Source organism: Hyperoodon ampullatus (assembly GCF_949752795.1).
Source record: "Hyperoodon ampullatus genome assembly, chromosome: 6".
NCBI classification, from domain to species: domain Eukaryota; kingdom Metazoa; phylum Chordata; class Mammalia; order Artiodactyla; family Ziphiidae; genus Hyperoodon; species Hyperoodon ampullatus.
Window position 1 is genome coordinate 127846511 of NC_136919.1, and position 17773 is coordinate 127864283.

Genomic DNA, 17773 nt, shown 5'->3' on the forward strand with positions numbered 1-17773 from the left:
CCCTCATCTTTTTAATTTTGTTGCCAAAAGGGACACGTTGACCTTTCAGACTTTTATTCTTAACAGAAATGTGGGAAAGGCACTCTTTGCAGCTCAGCTGGCCAGTCTTTGCTTCCAGGAATCAAAGCTTGCTGTGGCAACAAATCCTTCCCATTTTACTGTACCTGAGACCTGACTGGATTTGTTCTCCACCTGGTTCTGAGACATGACATCCTGCTGATTTTGATGCAGTTCCTGTTTCTTAAAAAGAGAGCAATCGTGTATTTAATCTCAGGGTGTTCAGTTGAGCAGTTGGTATGTCCTTAGTCAAGCAGACTTAAGGATATATTTTGGAGCCTCATATTTGGAAGTTTGAAAAGGCTTATTTAATGTTTTTATGCAACACTAACCATTTATTTAGCCTTTCTGATGTTGCTCCGAATTTGCAATGATTCTGCTTCATTTGCCTGCATTTGGTTTATTATGAGGTAATGCTGGAGATGATAGAAAAATACATTCTTCAGTATTTCATGCAAACTCATTGGTATTTTTATTCTGAAACTACCTCTCTTTAGGGATGAGGAAACTCTGTTTTTAAGCATTCTGGTTGAAGTGATTGACCCTTTTAAAAATGAGATCTTAGTCTAGAAACCAGAGGAAGTTGAGAGAGATTTCAGAATGTGACCAGAGACACTGTGTCTATAGTGGCGAGCAAGATTCACTGTTCCTTTTGTCTACATAGAGTGATGGGTGTGGCAGGAGGGATTTAGCTCTGGTCCAGCTCAGAGATTCACTCTTGGTACTCAATAATAGTTAATAATACTTCATGTAAACATCTTCAAACTTGACAGAAATACGTGTTAAAAAGGAAACCTCATGATACCTCCTCAGCCACCTTTAGGGTTATTCACTATTAAAAACTCAGTCTGTATCAGTATACACCTTCTTATTATGCATATAGTATACATGGCTGCACAGTATTTTATAGTGTGTTTGTACCTTCCTTATTAGTTGTTTCATTCATTTATTCCATATTTATTTAGCACTTTATACTCAGCACTGAATATGTAGCAGGAAACAATTCAATACTCTTTCTGCCTTCGCAGAGTTTCTAATAAGGGGAGATATATAACAAATAATTAATACAATATTTATTTATTATGGACATAAATTTTGTATTCAATTATTCTCTATTACAAATGATGCTACAATGCATAAAATTATCCATGTCATTTCCACATGTATGTAAATATCTGCAAGATAAATTCCTAGAAGTAGAATTTTTGGATCAAAAAGCACCTCAAATTCAAAACAGTCCAAATTACCCTCTATAAATGTCCTCTGTAATTTTTTATGTTTACTAACATTTATGAATGTGGTAATTTTCCTACGCATTTTCTAATATTGAATGTTATAAAATATTTCATTATTAACCAATCTTATAGGTGACAAGTGGTATTCCATAAATGCTTTGATTTGACTTGTGAGTGACTTTTTTTTAGTAATGTTCATAATTTTGTTTATTTTATGAATATACTTTGTCCTATTTTAACGTTGCGTTGTGTCCTTCTTATTGAGATTTAAAGACGCTTATAGAATTATATGGCTAGGCGTTCATTTATCGGCTGTGCCTTTCTCTGAAAGTCTTTCTCTATAATAAGATTTTAAAACATTAGAGTACTTCTGGATCCAGGCAAGATAGAGTAAATGCATTCTTCCCTACTCCTCCTGCTAATTATAACCAAATACCCTAGATGACATACATAAAGCCACTATCAGAAGACTCAAAATCGGAGGGAGGGCTTCCCTGGTGGCGCAGTGGTTGAGAGTCCGCCTGCCGATGCAGGGGACACGGGTTCGTGCCCCAGTCCGGGAAGATCCCACATGCCATGGAGCGGCTGGGCCCGTGAGCCATGGCCACTAAGCCTGCACGTCCAGAGCCTGTGCTCCGCAACGGGAGAGGCCTCGGCAGTGAGAGGCCCGCATACCACAAAAAAAAGAAAAAAAAATCGGAGGGAAAAAAAGACAGACAGATTGGCTAGTGACCTTAGATTCACTGCAATGTCAGTTAAAATCCTAGATATTTTTGAAAGTGACAGGCTGCTTCTGAAATTTACATGGAAATGTAAAGGGCTAAGAATAGCCAAGACTTGAAAGAAAAGACTAAGAAAAGGAAGACTCATTACTCTGTATAGTGTAGTTATACACCTGCAGGTAGGAAGGTAATGTGGTGTGAGTGGAAGGCAGTTGCTCAGACCTAGCTGGAGGAATGTGGGTTCAGGTCTTGGCTGCTCTAAACAGCACGAGGTCCAGATACAGCAGAGCCCACTGCTTATGCTGTAGGAATACACTGGCCAGAACTGGTTTGTAATGATGTCTCAAAATATACATTTGAGAGCTAAGATATTTTACAGACAACAAACAAATAACATTTTTGTTAATGCATTTTATACATTTTTAAAATAGTTTATGCCTTTGGAGAGATTCTCTTGATTATAATTTGTTTAGTGACAACTGGTTTCTTAGAAGTATTTTTTCCCCACTGGGATAACAATTTAGTGAGAACATCTTTCATATTTTTAAATGGTAAATAAATATGAAAGAAAATGTAATACTTTTAAATAATTTTAATATAAGGGTTAATGATAAACACAGATTTTACTTGATGTAAATTCATGTGAGTCAGCTGGAAAAGGTAAAATTCCTGAAATTAAAAATGTCCTCTCCTTAGATTGCAGTTTGAGATCTGAAGACTCAATTAAGGTAAAGCCAGTGGGTTAGCATTAATGCTTTGTGTTTTTTAGAGCATGGAAATAGATGACTATAAACAGATCTATGATAATAAACTCTGAAGAAAGAATGACTAGTAATTTCCTATTGGCCACAGAGGGTGTGAGGAAAACATTATTATTCCCTCAATGCTTCCCCATAGGCCTCAAACTCGAAGTTCTCTTTTCACTATAAGGTGTGGCTTTTATTCAGTGATGCGTTTCAATGAGGAGGCATCCCTTTGAACTACACATGTAACATGTAATATGCAGATGTTTCTACTGTTTTGTAAATAACATCAACACCAGGTCATTTTCAGAATGATTTTGATAAACGAGGGGAAATGAAAAACAGGAGAGTTGTGAATACTGAGGGTAGAGGAAGGTAAAAAGGAAGAAAAGTGATGATATAAAGAAAACCCTGGGCAGTTTTTATGATTTCACTATATCAGCCCTGATAAAAGAAAAACAATCTGAATGTTGAACAGCACCATGGAAATCACTAAGATCCTGCCTTGATTCCCCACTGTCAGTTTATGTTGGCTCAGGAAGCCCTACGTTTCAAGTCACCATCCAACTACGCAAATACTTGAGGAACTAGTTACCCCATAAGGCTGTTTATCACTATTCTGTTCCGTGTTCCCACCCTCCTCCAGTTCCCAAAAGCCTCCCCACATTTTGTGATAGATTCTATTTTGTCATGGTTCTGGATCATATTTCTTAGCATAAGATTATTCATTATGGATTTTGATGTATAGGCTCATTTTGTCAAAGATTTATGTTTATTTCTGCAATTTTGTGGTTTTGTAGTTAGCTGCCCTGGCTTTTATTCCCACATTCCAACAAGAAACACTTGAGGCTCTTTCAGAGCGGTGTGCTGATCTCACTGAATAGACTAGAACAGTCTCTCTGGTCTCTGGGCTGTACCTGTATCTTCTCCCCTGGGCTCCTTCCCCAGCCGAGGGAGCCCTCTCAGTGCTCAGAGCTGAATACTGAGCACAACCCCAGTTTGTTTCTCATGGTCACTTTCTCTGCCTCACGGGAACTGGATTCACCACAATATATGGAGTTGCCCAGGATGGCCATATGCTTTATCTACTAAACTAGGCTGCTTTTTAGAAATGAATGAGGGCACTCTCAACTGTTTTTAAAAAGCAAGTGTAAAGGTAGACTGTGCCAGGGAAACCACCTACAGAAAAATATCACCAGCACGTGGTTTCAACACCTCACTCTGCACCATTAATCGTTTCCATCTATTTTGTTTTTTCTTTATATTATTTTCCTCCATCTCTATGTGCAGGAATGGAAGCAGTTATACCAAACTTGACCAAACTTGAAGTTAAATTGCTTCTCAATTTTACTTTCTAGCTTCAGATTTTGTTTGCTCTCTGTTATTGCACTAAACTCAAATGGGTTTCTCATGCTGCATGTGCATTTCCCAGGTGTGCATTTGACAGCTCTTTCTCCAGGGGATCAAGAACTAGAAACCCAAAGCCATTAGGACATTTAAAGCACTATTTCTACCATTAAAATATGCTTTAATAGAATTTGCCTAGAGCGGTTATCCTCTTATCCTTACTTTCAAATTTGTTAAAATTTGTGGGTTTCTCTCATGGTGTTTTAAAAATAGTTTATATCAGTTTGGAGTTCAAGAACCTGTGTGTAAACCTAGGAAGAATTCTCATTTAAATTCTCTCTCTGCTTTTCCCAAAAATAAACAAATGGGACCTAATCAAACTTACAAGTTTCTGTACCACAAAGGAAACCATAAACAAAACAAAAAGACAACCAACAGAATGGGAGAAAATATTTGCAAATGTTGTGACTGACTAGGGCTTAACTTCCAAAATATACAAACAGCTTATGCAACTCAACAACAACAAAAAACAACCCAATCAAAAAATGGGCAGAAGACCTGAATAGATATTTCTGCAAAGAAAACATACAGATCGCCAACAGGCACATGAAAAGATGCTCAGCATTGCTAATTATTAAAGAAATGCAAATCAAAACTACAATGAGGTATCACCTCACACCAGTTAGAATGGCCATCGTCAAAAAGCCTACAAACAAGAAATTCTGGAGATGGTGTAGAGAAAAGGGAACCCTCCTACACTGTTGGTAGGAGTGTAAGCTGAGTTGATGCAGCCACTACGGAGAACAGTATGGAGGTTCCTCAAAAAACTAAAAATAGAGTTGCCATATGATCCAGCGATCCTATTCCTAGGCATATATCTGGATGAATATATAATTTAAAAAGATACATGCACCCCTATGTTTATAGCAGCACTATTCACAATAGCCAAGACATGGAAACAACCTAAATGTCCATCAAAAGACGAATGGATAAAGAAGATGTAGTAGAAATATACAATGGAATACTATGCAGCCATAAAAAAGAATGAAATAATGCCTCTTGCAGCAACATGGATGGACTTACAGATTATCATACTAAGTAAAGTAAGTCAGAAAGAGAAAAACATACCATATGATATCACTTATATGTGGAATCTAAAATATGACACAGATGAACTTATCTATGAAACAGAAACAGACTCACAGACATAGAGAACAGACTTGTGGTTGCCAAGAGGGAGGTGGGGTGGGGGTAGGATGGATTGAGATCTTGGGATTAGCAGATGCAAACTATTATATATAGAATGGATAAACAACAAGGTCCTTCTGTATAGCACAGGGAACTATATTCAATATCCTGTGATAAACCATAATGGAAAAGAATATAAAAAAGAATGTATGCATATATATAACTGAATCACTTTGCTGTACAGCAGAAACTGACACAACATTGTAAATAATAAAATCAAAATTAAAAAATAAAGATAGAAAATTCTACCTCTGCTTTTCTTTCTTGATCGCTTCTGTGATTGTGTGATCTTTTTCACTTTTTAATGCAACTGCTTGTACATTATCATGGAATTATTTCCATATCTCTCTCTATATCTACATGTAACTGTGTATCCATGTTCCTCTATATCTCTCTTATCTTTGAGAACACATCATCTGCCCACTTTATTGTAAGAGTTTCAAGGGCAATAACTATATATATATATATATATATATATATATATATATATATACTCATAATTACTCCACAGAGCCTTTGAATTTAAGTGATTTTAAGGATTTATTAAAGGGAAACAAATTGAATTGTTTACAATCATTTTAAATCCATGAATACTTCTTAGATTAGCATCATGAAAACCTGTTAATCCTAATTTGGAAAATCACCTCAAAAAATATTAACTTGAGAACCTCAGGATGTTTATGAAATTTTAAGCAATGACTAAGTTATGACTGAACTAACTTTTCTTTTTAACCCCATATCTCCTGTAACTGACAGAAGCATTAATGCTTAAATATTGGCAGTGGATTAACAACTTACATATTAGTTAAATCAGGTTAAGGTTATTTCTTCTTATTTTAGTTAATCCAGCCTGTCCCATAGATAGGACACAAGTCAGGGATCTTTATGTATTTTTGTATCTATTTGTGTCTTTCACTCATAAAAATTAACAGAGAGGGCTTCCCTGGTGGCGCAGTGGTTGAGAGTCCACCTGCCGAAGGAGGGTACATGGGTTTGTGCCCCGGTCCGGGAAGATCCCACATGCCGTGGAGCGACTGGGCCCATGAGCCCGGGAGAGGCCACAACAGTGAGAGGCCCACATACTGCAAAACAAACAAACAAAAAAAAAATAGAGAGGCGGAAAGTAGCGTGATGTTTTGAAAGGTTCTTAATTCTCACCAAATGAGAATTTCTAACAAATTATTAATTTCAGATAAAACTGAAAGGTGATATTATGAAAAAAATGGAACAGAAGAAACTCTGATGCAAACATTGTTATTTTGTCAATCTCAGGGAGAGAGTACTAAATATTTAATGGCATTATAATGATGATAACCTTGGAATTAGATTTCTCCAGCAGTGTTAACATTCAGGGATGCTATTCAATACATTTTTAAAATGTCATGTAGGTGGATTTACATAGATAGTAGTAGTTAGATACACATGCACATAACTAATATTTGCTTTGCTTTGACAAAATGTATCACTGTAAGTCTAAGACAGGCACAGAACAATAGATTAAAACATTTGTCCAGCCAATGAAAGAGGAAATTAGCTAGTTGCCATGGGATTTTTAATTGGAAAATTGCTGACTAGATCAGTCTTGCTAGTATTTTAAATTATTGTTTTCCTTTATCAAATAATTTCAATAATTTGAGGACATGAGAAAGAAGCAGCAGATCTTTCTGTCTTCCACAGTTGGTGATTGCATAAAAAGGATAGTCAGATAATCCACATCTAAGCCAAAGTAAGACTCTTTGTCCTCAGAACAACAAGCAGTATCTTGTAACTCTGTTCCTTCAGGCACATGGAGCTTTACAACTTCCTATAAACCCAATTTCAGTGCTATTCCTTCAGTTAAGTCTCATGTCTCTGAAAAAGCTAGTAGTCATGATATCTAAAGAACTAGGGTAAATGCCCACTGAATTTCATGTAGAAAAAAAATCCCTGAGTCCAAAGCACAAGCTCTTGCCTGTTTAATATACTGCAATATATCTTCCCTTGGTAATAAGCCCCTTAGTGTTGCAAGCTATTGTTCTTATCAAAACTCTAATAAAACTTCAAACAAACCAACTGACTTAGGAGAAATCTTGACTAGAAAAGGAATCTATTTTCCCTGCGAGAAGAAAGCTCCAAATAACAATAATTGATGTAGAAATATGTCCATTCCAGGCTGTGTGACCACAGCTAATTGCATTTTCCTTTCTCTTTCACATGCATTTATATGCATGTAATCATTTAACAATTATTTTATTTAATTAGTTAGTTTATTTTTTAAACTAAATTTTATAGAGAGAATAAAAGCTGATGCACACATTGAGTTCTCAGAAGCTAGAACTGGAGATTCAGCCTATAAAAATGATCCTATCACCAAACTGTAGCAAAGTGTTTCATACTCCAGCCTTGCCAGTTCTTCACTGACTGCACACGTTTTTAGTAATGCAAGACCTAAAATAAAACAGAAGCTGGGAACATACTGTTTGCTTTGATTGAAGGATTTATTATCAAAACAGCATTTTAAATATGTAGCAAGGAACGGTGAAGCCCTCTAGCTCTTCTGGGCTGTAACTGTCAATGTCTGCTGGTTAGTTTTATGTTTAGCACTGTTTGCAAAGTCTATTTCAGAATGAATACATTTATCTGTTGGAGAGAAAGAATTCTCTGAGTGGCGTCAGACAGAATCCAGGGCACTCTCTTACTGACACCATTAAAGACAAAACAAAACTCGAGCAGGCACTCCTGGATGGTAACTTATTCTTGGCCTGTGGTTCCATCAGACCTGCTCTTACATGGAAGTTGCTGAAGATGAATGTGTGTGATTTGATCTGCTTCTTAAATACAGGACACCTGAACACTTGCGCAAGATTCCCAAGGAAAACAGAGATCAAGAGAGGACCAAGCAGGGCTTCCCTGGTGGCGCAGAGGTTGAGAGTCCGCCTGCCGATGCAGGGGACGCGGGTTCGTGCCCCGGTCTGGGAGGATCCCACGTGCCGCGGAGCGGCTGGGCCCGTGAGCTATGGCCGCTGAGCCTGCGCGTCCGGAGCCTGTGCTCCGCAACGGGAAAGGCCACAACAGTGAGAGGCCCACATACCACAAAAAAAAAAAAAAAAAAAAAAAGAGAGGACCAAGCAGACTTCATTACCAACTCCTTCACGATGGTCTCTGGCCGGGCGGACGTGACAACATGGAGGACGTGCCTACATCAGCTGGCGTCTAGAGCCCAGGACCCCAGCAAGCCCACTTTCCCCACACCCACAGGCCACCTAACCAGGAGTTTCAGACCTTTAGTGCCTACTGTGGTTCTCAGCACAGAATGGATGAGAGAGTACCACCCTCATTACGATGAAATGTCTGCAACAAAGAGCCAGGAGGGAGGAAACTGTGCCTGTCTGATCATCTGCTAGGGCTCATCCCCGTAAAATGTGAGAGTCAGTGGTCTTAATTCTGCATCTCACACACACACACACACACCCTTTTTCATGGGGGTAGAGTGAGGGGAGGCGGTTTGGTCCGTTCCGGCTGCTATAACAAAAGACCACAGCCTGGGTGTCTTATAAACAGCAGACAGTTCTGGAGGCTGGACACCCAAATGTGGTCAGGGACAAGGTTGTGTCCAATGTGGACCACACAGGGAGGAAGCAGGGAGGGAGCTCTATGGGTCCCTTCTGTAAAAGTACTAACCCCATTCCTGAGGGCTCCACTCTTGTGACTAAGCATCTCCCCAGGGCCCAACTTCCTAAGACCATCACATGGGCATTAGTATTTCAACACAGGAATTTGGGGGAGACACAAACACAGCAAGAGCAGAAATGAAAACCCTTGGGCCATACTTTTGAGTTATGGTTCTTTTTCTATCTTTCTACTTAACAAGATAAATTTAAAAGCCAGATGTGGTCAACCAGGATTATTATTCTTTTTAAAATTAAAATTAATACAAATGTTGTACCAGCTTTGCATACTTGAGATAAACCACCCTTGATTGTGGTGTATAATTATTTTTGTATGTTGTTGGGTTTCATTTGCTAATATTTTCACAAAGATTTTTGAATTTATATTCATGAGAGAGATTGGTCTGTAGTTTTCTTTTCCTGTAATAACTTTGTACGATTTTGTTATTAGGGCAAAGCTGGCCTCAAATAAGTTATGAAGTATTCCCTCTGCTTCTATCGTGTAAAAGATATTGTAGATCACAGCAAAATCCTTTTTGACCCACCTCCTAGAGAAATGAAAATAAAAACAAAAATAAACAAATGGGACCTAATTAAACTTAAAAGCTTTTGCACAGCAAAGTAAACCATAAACAAAACGAAAAGACAACCCACAGAATGGGAGAACATATTTGCAAACGCAGTGACCGATAAGGGACTAATCTCCAAAATATACAAACAGCTCATGCAGCTCAATATCAAAAAAAAACAAATGACCCAATCAAAAATGGGCAGATCTAAATAGACATTTCTCCAAAGAAGACATACAGATGGCCAAAAAGCACATGAAAAGATGCTCAACATCATTAATTATTAGAGAAATGCATATCAAAACTACAATGAGGTATCACCTCACACAGGTCAGAAAGGCCATCATCAAAAAAATCTATAAACAGTAACTGCTGGGGAGGGTAAAGAGAAAAGGGAACCCTTCTACACTGTTGGTGGGAATGTAAATTGGTAAGAACCACTATGCAAAAACAGTATGGAGGTTCCTTAAAAAACTAACAATAGAGCTACTATATGATCCAGCAATCCCACTCCTGGGCATATACTTGGAGAAAACCATAATTCGAAGAGATACATGCACCCTGATGTTCATTGCAGCAACAGTTACAATAGCGAAGACCTGGAAGCAACCTAAATGTCCATCAACAGATGAATGGATAAAGAAGATGTGGTGTGTGTGTGTGTGTATATATACAATGGAATATTATTCAGCCATAAAAGAGAATGAAACAATGCCATTTGCAGCAACATGGATGGACCTAGAGATTGTCATACTGAGTGAAGTAAGTCAGACAGAGAAGGACAAATATTATATGATACCACTTATATGTGGAATCTAAAAAAAATGGTACAAATGAACTTATTTACAAAACAGAAATAGAGTCACAGATGTAAAAAACAAACTTATGGTTACTAAGGGGGAAAGGGTGAGAAGGATAAATTGAGAGATTGGGACTGACATATACACACCAGGGTATATAAAATAGATAAATAATAAGGACCTACTGTATAGCACAGAGAACTCTGCTCAATACTCTGTAATGACCTATATGGGAAAAGAATCTAAAAAAGAGTGGATATATGTGTATGGATAATTAATTCACTTCGCTGTACAGCAGAAACTAACATTGTAAATCAGCTATACTCCAATTAAAAAAATATATTGTAGAGAATTGGTGTAATTTCTACCTTAAATGTTTGATAGAATTCATCAGTGAACCCATCTGGGTCTGGTGATTTCTGTTTTGGAATGTTATTAATTATTGATTCAATTTCTGTAATGGATACAAGCTTATTCAGATTGTGTATTTCTTCTTGTGTGAGTTTTGTAAACTGTATCTTTGAAGGAGTTGGTCCATATCATCTAGGTTATCAAATGTGTGGGCATAGAGTTGTTCATAGTATTCCTTTAACACTTCTAATGTCCATAGGGTTTGTAGTGATGTATCCTCTTTTATTTCTGATACCAGTCATTTGTGCCATCTCTCTTTTTTTTTCTTAGTCAACCTGGCTAGAGGCTCATCTTTTCAAAAAACAAGTTTTGGTTTTATTGATTTTTCTTTGTTGATTTCTTATTTTCAATTTCATTGATTTCTGCCCTAATTCTTATTTTTTCTTTTCATTTGCATTCTTGGAATTAATTTACTATTCTATTTCTTGTTTCCTAAGGTATAAACTTAGATTACTGATTTTATATCTTTCTTCATAAATGCATCAAATGTTATTACTTTCCTTCTAAGAACTGCTTTTGCTGCATACCACAAATTTTGATAAGCTGTGTTTTCATTTTCATTTAGTTCAAAATATATTTTTAATTTCTCTTGAGATTTTCTCTTTGACTCATGTGTTCTTTAAAAGAGTGTTGTTTAACCTCCACACATTTTAGGATTTCCCAGCTATCTTTCTAATTTCAAATTTAATTCCATGGTAGTCTGAGAGCAGACGTTATATGATTGCTATTTTTTTTTAATTTGTTAAGATGTGTTTGTGGCTTAGAATGTGGTATATCTTGGGCTTCCCTGGTGGTGCAGTGGTTGAGAGTCCACCTGCTGATGCAGGGGACACGGGTTTGTGCCCCGGTCCGAGAAGATCCCACATGCTGCGGAGTGGCTGGGTCCGTGAGCCATGGCCGCTGAGCCTGCACATCCGGAGCCTGTGCTCCACAACGGGAGAGGCCACAACAGTGAGAGGCCCGTGTACCGCAAAAAAAAAAAAAAAAAAAAAAAAAAATGTGGTATATCTTGGTGAATACTCCATGTGAGCTCGAGGATAATGTGTATTCTGTTGTTGCTATAATTTACAGATGTGAATTCAATTCTGTGAATTGAGCCTGCCCTGTCTTCTTCATGGCCAAGTTCTCACCCCTCCCAGAAGGCCTCTTGGGGGTTCACGGGATGGGGGTGTCCATGGCAGGACTGGAGGGCCTGTGGTGGGCTGGAGGCCATGTGGCAGGCAGGAGGGCTTGCATCGAGCCTGCCGGTCCACACCTCCTGGTCACAGGCCCGCACAGAGTCCACCAGGCTGTGGATGTGGTAGAAGGTGCAGAGGTGTGGGGACCGGTCCAGCCATGCAGGTGTCCGACCACCGAGCGGTCAGTGTGGAGTATTCCCGGGGAGCCCTGGCCGTGCTCGCACCCTCCCGGGAAGGACACATCAGCATGGTCCCTGGAATGACCGGGAGGTCAGCCGGCAGCGCCCCCCACCCAACCTCACTGTTACCACAGGAAACAAGAGACAACCCCGTGAGGAAACACAGAACATCACCAGCCTGATGCTGTCCTGAGGAAGGTCGGCTGACACCTGGGAACTGGCTGCTATAGTGGGTTGAATGGGGGACCCCAGAAGTTATGTCCACGTCATGCCCCCCAGAATCTGAGAATGGAACCTTATTTGGAAGTACGGTCTCTGCAGGTATAATTAGTTACAGATCTGGAGATGATGTCATCCTGGATCCGGGTGGCCCTGAATCAGTGACAGTGTCCTTCTAAGAGACAAGGGGAGAGACACAGACACAAAGGAGACACCACGTGAAGACGGAGGTAGAGACGGGAGGGATGTGGTCAGAAGTCCAGGGACGCCTGGAGCCCCCAGAAGCTGGAAGAGGCAGGCAGGACCCTCCCCTGGAGCCTCTGGAGGGAGTGCGGCCCTGGGACACCTTGACCTCAGACGTCTGGTCTCCAGGACTGAGAGAGGACAGGTTTCTGTTGCTCTGAGCCTCCGTTTGTGGTCGTTCATCACAGCTGCCCCGGGAAGCTAATGCAGCTGGTGAGCAGCTCCCGGGCCTGATCTAAACCCTCCCTCCTCCCGTTAGGGGCAGCCCCCTGCGCCTGTGCTGTGTGCACAAACCATGTGGCTCGTGCTGGACCCCGGTTCCCCTTCTGGGCACCGGCATTTTGGAGGGTTAGGGCAGAGAACACCATGCGACCAGCCCCCAGCCAGGTGCCAAGCCTCTAGTGAGCTTCCCTGGGGGGACGGGGGTGCGGGTAACTGTCACGGCTCTGCCCTTCGTCGCTGGGGGAAGAGACACCCTAGAGACCCTCGAGGGAAGGAGGGGGCATGAAGGGTCATGAGGTGACTGGAGCAGCGGCTCTCCCTCCCGGGCATCCCTACTGCATGCTGTGACCCATCTCAGCTGTGAGCACACAAGCCACGAGCATGTGCCCAGTCCTGTGAGCCTCCCAGCCAGTCCCTGAAGGTGAGGGCGGCCCTGCAGACCCCAGCCCTCTCCTCCACGTCTAGTAGGTGGAAGACCCACTTCTGCTTGCCATTCCAGAAGCGGTTCTGGGGCTGTCCTGGGAGGGCTTCTGGGGTTAGGCAGGCTGAGCCCCTGTTGCTAGGCCCCCACTTCCCCACAAGGGCCTCCAGAGCAAGCTGTTTGCCCTGTTGCCTGAATGACTGCCCAGAAGTTTTCTCAGGAGAGAATCAGGGGTTTCTGTAGCAGCGTCTGCAGGCAGCTGTGCATCTGGGCCCACGTTCACATCTTCTGTGTAAACTCCGAGAACCTTCCCTGTCACGTGCCCCCAGCTGACCACCTCCGCATGCCGACCACAGGCCCCAGTGCAGGCGTCAGACTGACCACCCGTCTCAGCCTCCTCTTGTTGTCAGAGCTGCTCCAGGCCCTGCTCAAAACCCGTGGACCCACCTTTCACAGGGCTGTCCTCCACCCCCATCTTCAGCAGGAGTTCACCTAAGTATTTAAGTGAAGGGGTCCAGAGATAAGAAAGGACGCTACAAACAAACAAACAGATGGAACCAGCTGGAAGGAAGATGGCAACGAATGTGACCTCCAACAGACCCTGAGTCTCATCACATGTTGAATTTACTATATCAGCATATTAAGTGACACACCCACCGGCGGCCATGACTGGACATGAAGGACCAAAAACGGGTCAAAGGAGGTGGTGCCCCGCCCCCTTGGGAAAAGCCCCGCCCCTTCCCCGGAAGGCCTCTTCATCCCATCACTAGCCTCGCTCCTCCTCCCTTTGGCTTCACTCTTTAAAGTTAAGCCACTCTCTCCAGGAGGGCGAGAAGTTGATCCGTGAATTTAGTTCCCGCTTCTCCATTCTTTGGCCACTGAATAGAGCCTGTGCTGTGGTGGTCTCGGCTTTGGTTTTGTTATTTGCCTACTTGAACCCACGTGGAAAAAGGAAACCTTCCCCGCTGAGGCAGAGGGCCTTGCCAGGCTGGGGCCTGAGCAGGGTCCACGTGACTTCACTTGGTAACAGTCTGTAAGGGGGCCGTTGTCTCTGCCCGTGGGGTGGGGGCAGGGAACACCTACAGCCACAGCACCAGCTCCGTGGACGGCACGGCCCCTCGTGGGCCTGGACTGTGTGCTCTCGTCCCCCCATGCCTGACACCCCCTGACAGTTGTGACGTGGTGACACTGGCTGCTGGGTGTCCCGTCAGGAGGGACCAGAGGCAGCACCTGGTGCCAGGTGAGACGTGCCTTTTCACGGGCAGGGGACATAGGAGATATTAGGACTTTGTGTCTGGAAAACAAACCAAGCGGCAAGAAGGTGATCTGAGCTGTGGATCTGAAACCCACATGCCAGGTGAGAGCTCCCACTGGACACTGGCTCGGAGGCTTCCGCACAGGCGAGACCACACCAGTGCTTCCCACCCGACCCCTCCAGGCTTCCCTGTGGGCACAGCTGGACCTGCACTCCTGAGGCTCCCTGACCCAGAGCCTGAAGGGCTGATGCTGGCAGGGCCTGGGGACGTGAGGGGTCCCTCCACCAATGCTGCTCGGCTCCTCCTCGCCAGTGACCAGGGAGGGAAGCCCCGTGGAGTCTGAGGCCCGGCACAGGCAAAGCTCGCACCACGCCCCCGGGACCCCTGGCCCCGCCCTGCTTCCTCAGGCCCACCACCTGACCCTCCCGGTGCCTGTGTCCCACTGACCCACATTCCGGTGTGGACGTCCACGTGCACAAGCCGCCCCGTGTCCTCTTCCCACATGGGACACCCCCATCCCTGCTTCTCCCTAATGACGGCCTGGACCCTGAATGTTCTGGGCGGGAAGAGGGCCGAGGAGGACGCCGGCCTGTCCCGTCTGCCTCCAGGGGGCCCAGACACAGGGCTCAGGGTTGCTGGGCCTTGAGGTCTGGATGTCTCCAGGTGTGGGATGAACCTGCCACTGCCCGCTGGAGCTGCTCCTTCCGAGACTCAGCAAGCAGGGGGACCCACCAAACGGAGCCCGTCCCCAGTCTCTGCTGCAAGTCTGCTCGGATTTGCTATCCCGATCCTGAAGGCAGACCTGTGGGAAACAGGGCCTGCGATTCCTATACTGACGGTGTTCTGTGGAATTTCCAGTAGACCCCTTCCTACCCTGTTCTGAGCAAATTGCTAGTCAGTCCATGCTACCATCACCCCACGAGCAGACCAGGAAGCTGAGGCTCCGAGAAGCCAAGTAATCCAGCCGGAAGCACAGATGTGGGACAACGGAGTGGGGTCTGCACCCGCCCAGGGGGACTGCCCACTCCCCGCAGGTTCCACGCCTGTTCCCTTCACTCCCCTCCCGGGACCAGCTCACAGAGCTTCCTCTTTGGGGGATTCACTTACCTTCTTCTAACAGGATCCGTCTCACTATCCTGTTTTGTGATCATACAGAAGGCTTGTCAATCTGAAGCAGGTGCAGCCTCACGTCACCAGAGCAGATCTCCTGGATCACACTCACCACCTGTCCACTCCCAGCTCAGACCCAGAAAGGCCCTCTTGGCCCCGAGCCCCATGGCTCTGCCTGGGCTCCCACCCCCTCCTGCCTGGTCCATCCCTCTCATGTCTCCTGCAGGGTCACCAGGAGCTCCCACCTGACCCAGGCAGGCTGTCTGCTCTGTCCTGGGGAGGCCTCCATGGTGTCAGGTGGAAGACACAAGAGGTACCTGTGGGGCCTCCCTTATGCAGCACAGTGGCCAGCACCCACCTACTGACCTCATCACTCTAGATGGACAGGGGTTCAGGAGGTCTGTGGCATCTCCTGGTTCTCATTTCATCCCAGCACTGCCCACAGGAAAGTTGCTAAGCAACTCTGTGCTGGCTGCACAGAGAGGACGCTCATACACGTCCCCACTCCCAGCACACGGGGCTCTCATGGCCAGGCACCCTCCCAGGATATGGAGCTCACCTGGGCCGGCACCCAGCAGCCCCCGGGGCCCTCGTGGTCAGGCCCCTCCCAGGATATGGAGCTCACCTGAGCAGGTACCCAGCAGCCCCCGGGGCCCTCGTGGTCAGGCCCCTCCCAGGATATGGAGCTCACCTGAGCAGGTACCCAGCAGCCCCCGGGGCCCTCGTGGTCAGGCCCCTCCCAGGATATGGAGCTCACCTGAGCAGGTACCCAGCAGCCCCCGGGGCCCTCGTGGTCAGGCCCCTCCCAGGATATGGAGCTCACCTGAGCAGGTACCCAGCAGCCCCCGGGGCCCTCGTGGTCAGGCCCCTCCCAGTATATGGAGCTCACCTGAGCAGATACCCAGCAGCCCCCGGGGCCCTCGTGGTCAGGCCCCTCCCAGTATATGGAGCTCACCTGAGCAGGTACCCAGCAGCCCCCGAGGCCCTCGTGGTCAGGCCCCTCCCCAGGTATGGAGCTCACCTGGGCAGGCACCCAGCAAGCCCGGGCACCCAGGAACCGTGCACATAGCCCTCATTGCAGAGAACCCCCAGCCCACCTGTCGGTCAGAGCTGACCCTGAGCACCTCAGAGCAGGACCCGAACTAACAAACAGCAGCTCCTGGACAGGTTTGTGACCCTGGGCTTCACTCTGGGAGACCTCCTTCCACCGGGTCTTCCAGACACTTCCACTGCAGCCAGGGCACCAGACCTCTGTCTCCACCCACCATCCCTCCTCTCCCTGACTCCTGGGTTCCTCTCATTAGGGGAGGGTCTTCTTGAAGTTGTTTTCCACTCATGGACCAGATAAAATGATAAGAAAACAAGCCGCAGCTGCAGCCCCTTGTCTATCCTGACTCTCAAGAGCCCACACCTGTTCCTTGGGCCTGGCCCGTTTAGCAAGGTTCATTTTCTGCAACTGGGAGCCCCTGAGGGGTGAGGATTGGCTGATTTGGGCAGCCTGACCCTGCCGGCCAGCCCTCCCCAGGTGTGCCTGGGTTGAGGTCAATATAAACAGCGCTGCAGGCAGCAATAGCCCCTGAAGCTGTGCTTGACTCCATATTCTCTGCCCCGTCAGCAGTCTCGGGGCTGTGCTGGTGGGAGGGAGTGAGGGGCCGTGGCTTTGTGGGTGGCCCGTTGTGAGTGGGTCTCTGCTGGACTTTCTGCAGGAGTTGCCAGGCTGCCACCTGTAAAGAAGAGGATGTGTCACCCATACCTTCCGCTGGAATTTCTCTCCGGACAGAGGTGAGGAAGGAAAAAAGCAGTGGGGGCCGGGACAGGAGGGGTATCTCAGGCAGGGCAATGGAAAGCTTCCAGAAGAGCGCCCAGGGCCAGGACCATCCTGGCTGGCCTGCAGGCACCAAGTCGGCCTGTGTGCTGTCGCTGGTGTGACTCCAAGCCCTTCCTCTAGGCTTTCAAGTCCTTGTACATATTCCGGTGCTTTTCCTGGGAAGGGTGGGAACAGTTCAGCAGCAGCTGGCTTGGGGCTTAGCTCACATTTACTCAGAGACGTCTCGGAACGGTCCCCTAGCCTGACAATGAGGACGCTCCTTGTGTAGGAGTGGGCTGCTGGCTCTATGGGAGATGATTCCCCACCTCTGACCAACTTCAGAATTGTTTACCGCTGGA